Genomic DNA, 4664 nt, shown 5'->3' on the forward strand with positions numbered 1-4664 from the left:
GTTTATAGCTTAGCTAATAAATTTGAAAAAAAAACATTTTAATTTTCCTATTATTATTATTTATTTTTACTATTTTGTTTTTGCAGGAAAACATTCCAAGACAAAATTAAATTTCACATGTCAACCTACAAAATTCTTTTTATTTCAGCCAAGGCCCACTCTACCTACGAGACTACCCTCCACAACGTTGAAATACATAGGGAGTTTCTTTTTCTCTCTTTCTCCTACTTATCTTTACTTTTATTTTTTAAATTACATTGGGACAATGTAAAATAAGTAGGGGGGAGGGAAACATAAATTTGTTCTAATTTGCTTATCTGTCGTCGCTATTTTTGCATGTTTTTAGTAAAAGGTAAATTTTTCTTTTAATTGGGATGGTACACTTATGGTTTGACCGATTTAGCTATTTAATTCTTTACACATGAAACTTTTCAATAACCTAGACTTAGTGGGTAAGAAATTTTTAGAAATGATGAGTTTGCTTGATTGCCTACCTTTTATCATATATCATGTCTGTCAAAAAAAAAGAATAAAAAATAACACTCCTCTGATATGAATGTTAAGAGTGAACAACTGGGGTTGTGCATCGGGCTGAGTAACCGGAACGTGGTGCTTGGGTTGTCATCACATCTCGCGTAAAAAGGTTCGTGTGGCTATCTAATTTATTTGCACCCACTCCGCTAACAAGTTATCATGAGTAGGGCGAAATAACCCGCTTAGAGACGTCCGAATTGAGTCACCGGAACATGGTGCTTGGGTTGTCATCATGTCTCGCGTCAAAAAATTCGATAATGTCCTAAGTACACAAAAATATATATATATAATAAATGAAAGGTAAGCCTATCAAGTTCTCATAAATTCTGAAATATATTTACTTACTTATTAGGCTAGGTTATTTGAGATATTAATGAGCTAGGATTGAATTGTTAAATTGTGCAAACCATGAGTATCAAGTCCTATTTTGGAAAAATTTTCTTTTGCAGATACATACAAAATGCTCGAGGACTAGCATAAGCTAAGTAGGGGAGATTTGATTAAATGCTAAAGTTACATATTTTATGTAATTAAATTGGTTAATTTATGAAGTGCACCACTAATTTTTCCATGTTTTTATTGATTTTTGTGCAGGAATGCAATTTGAGGCTAAATAGAAGAAAAAGGAAACAATTGGGCCAAATTAAAGAAAGAAGCAAAGAAGGAGGGCCAAAGTAGAATTTTTCCAATATTAATTAGCTGAAAATTTTGTTGACTTAGTGGGGGAGATTATTTTGGGATTTATTTTATTTTGGGATATTTTTTCCTTAATTTCCTATGACTAGTTGGCTCCTAATTTAGTAAATCAACTAGTATAAATAGAGCTTGTGTTGTTCATCATTTCATCAATCAAAAAATATTTTAGCTTTTGTCTTTCAATTCTCTCTTTTCTCACGTAGCCTTTGTTATTTCTTAGCTTGCTTTCCTTCAATTTTCATTAGTTCCAGTAGCCTACCATCCATTTCACCTTTATTTTCAACTTTTCACAAATTTATTTATTGTCTTTAGTTTCTTTAACTTTAATTCCTAAAAACTTCCAGCTTTTACTACTTTCCAATTACAACACCTTTTTCAACCACCCCCATTCTCAATCACATCACCCATATTTCACCTTTTCTACCTTAATTAATTTATCAAATACCAACATGTCCCAAACCTTAGCCAGCTAAACCCATTTTCAGCTTTAGGCTGAAATTAGCCTCGTCAAAACCCGTGAGTTACGAACCCGAGCCATTTAACTCCTAAAATTTCAGTATTTATTACTTCTCCGGATTAAGAGTATGATTTTGTCAGCTCATAAAGTCAGATCAACACTAAGTCAAAAAAGGCGTCGTTTGATTTGGTGTGATTAGACGTACAGTTGGAATTCCGAAAATAACGTTTCTAATCGGTTTTCTGTGAACACATTGGCGTGCCAAGTGGAGGCTGCTGTTTGGTTCCGTCAAGGGAAGTAGTAACCGGATTTAAATGTCCCACACGGTTGAGGGCATTGGTTCGAGCTAGGCTCTTCTAGAACGCAAAGCTGCCGGAGTTCTAAATCACGAACGTTTCGTGGTTGTTCGATCGGTAAGAATTAGTTATTGGATGTTCCATAACTAATTTACACAAGGAAGAGTTGGTGTCCGAGGCGTCCTTGGTAGCTATAACTAGCTTATTGGAAAAAAGGAGTTCATCCAATTTCGAGGATCGGTTCAAAGACGAGAAAAATTCGTGTCTAAAGCTGAGCTCATTCTAATTAATTTCTCTTAATATTTATTTCACGATTTTTATTATTCTGTTTTTCAACCTTTACTTTTGACGTTATTTTTCTGTTAATTTCAGGTTTTCAAATTTTTATCCCCCCGAACGTCTTGGGCACGACAACTGCCCCGACATAAATCTGGTCAAACGAGTGACAATTTACAGTAAACCAGTCTCTGAGGGATCGACCCTACTCCCTATACTGCATAATTTGCAAATTAAGGCGTAGGTTTATATTGGTGGATTCGACACCCATCACCCTTATATTCATAATCACTGCCGATATGGCGGGCGGTAACGCTACCACCGGAGAAGTGAAATGAGTTGTCGCCAATACCACTCCTAATGAAGAATTTTGCATGCTAACCTGGGTGGGAGATTTCATCAAATACATGTAATGCAATATTTGAAAAGTTCATAAAGGATTTGGTATAAAACTCAGAGATGTGTACCTCGATTGATATTGCTCGCCGCTCTGCTTCTCGGAATCTACAAATGGCTGCTGATATGTACCTGCAAATGGTGAAGTCGAGTCGTTCCTTAGTTTCGTTGGAAGTTTGTACCAAGTGTAATAAAAACGAGGAGCAAGTTAGTGATTCTCACCCTACAAAGAAACCCGTAAAATGTAGCAACATCACGGAAAGTATTACGGCAACGGGGTCTCCGTAAAGAGGCATTGGAAGCTAATGATGCATTAACTATTGAGGACTTAAAACGGACGACATTTCCCGAGAAAACGCTGGCAAGGAATCCCAGAAACCAGAAGTTAGAGGGAATAATGAATGGAAGGTAAAAACTAAAACCAGTGAGTATCCAATAGATAAATGTCGATGAACGAATAACCTGCATGCAAGTAGCGATGAAAGTAAAACGGCCAATAAAGGAGCAAATGGTGTAATCATTTTCACCACCAAAGGAAATGTTCTTTGTAGGTAAGAACCGAGCAAAACCGGAGCCACGACCACCTGGAACAAAACATGATCAAATGATAAAACATATGGCAATGGCATACATCTCGACATGTCGAAGATCGCATGAGGCAGAGCCACATCGACGTAGACAAAACATGATCAAATGATAAAACATATGGCAATGGCATACATCTAGACATGTCGAAGATCGCATGAGGCACAACCACATCGACCTAGACAATCAAATGATATACATATGGCAGTGGCATACGTCTCAAGTCTCAACATGTGAAGATCGTATGAGGCAAAGCATAGAATTGGCTAAACCTGCAGGGTGCTGACGGAAAGTCCAATAGCATCAACAGGAACATATGTTCCTGCTCTAACCATAGTCAAAAGAGGTGTGAGGATCACTGCACCAAGAGTAGTGCAAACCGTCATTACCGTCGATAACGAAACGTCTCCTCGTGCAATAAAAGGTCACCTGCAACACTTTTTCAGCAAAAAAAATTGAGGGTAACTTTGCTAAAACGAATCAAATGGGTAAAAATATCATTAAAGTCCGTATGCTCGGAGTCAGATTACATTTTACCCCTCTATTCATAAAATAGACAAATAAATCCTTATACATCAAAAAAGAGAAAATTAGTCCTTTATGTTAAAATTTCATCCAATTATAACTGAGATTACTTTGCAATTTTTTAAGTAGATAAATAAAACACAATCTGACTTAGGGCCTCCATGTTACTTTTACCAACTCAATGTACCCTTACTTCAGTGGACGCCATGCAGCATCACCACGACAACAACCTAGCAAAATCAAACCAACAGAAAGAGATGGTGAAAGCCCCAAAGTTTTGCTAATAACCATAGCAAAAGTTGGCATAATTGTGTACTGAGCAACACATCCAAATAGAATCTGATCAAAGTAGGTGAAAAAAAACTGTTCATAGGCAAAAACTCAAGCAAAATCACTTTATCGGCAAGCCCAAATTCAAGCAAAATCAACTCAAATTGAAAGTTGAAGAGTAACCCATTTCTGAAATTTTCAGATTACAAGTACAAAAAAAAAAAAACTCACAGAAAGATTTCTTTGGGTGAACAAATTGAGCAAGTTCTTGAGTTCTAAAGTGAGCCCATAGCCAACATAATCAACCCAAGCGAGAAGCTATATGAAGAAGGTCCTCTCTCCACGAACCAAGCAAAAGCAGATGGTTTCAAACAAGCCACAATGCCACCAACAGTCACATACAAAGGGTACAAGCTAGCAGCAGTGGATAACATGTTCTCCCATCTGGGTTTTGCTTGAGTGACCGATAAGAGTTCGGAATTATGACTGAGAGAACTGACTATGAGACGGTAACTGAGTTTTGATGGTGAAGAAACAATGGGTTTTGATGTGTGGGGTTTGAAGGTGAATCTGAGATGGGTCTGTTGTAGTTGTGAAAGGAAGAGACTGTGAGTTAAAGTGAAGGACAT

General features: G+C 37.0%; 1 pseudogene; it reads right to left on the reverse strand.

The window, feature by feature from the left end:
• Window positions 1–507: 507 nt before the first annotated feature.
• On the reverse strand, window positions 508–4664 carry LOC107898033 (probable sodium/metabolite cotransporter BASS1, chloroplastic; annotated as a pseudogene).

Source organism: Gossypium hirsutum, chromosome D04 (assembly GCF_007990345.1).
Source record: "Gossypium hirsutum isolate 1008001.06 chromosome D04, Gossypium_hirsutum_v2.1, whole genome shotgun sequence".
In the NCBI taxonomy this organism is placed as follows: domain Eukaryota; kingdom Viridiplantae; phylum Streptophyta; class Magnoliopsida; order Malvales; family Malvaceae; genus Gossypium; species Gossypium hirsutum.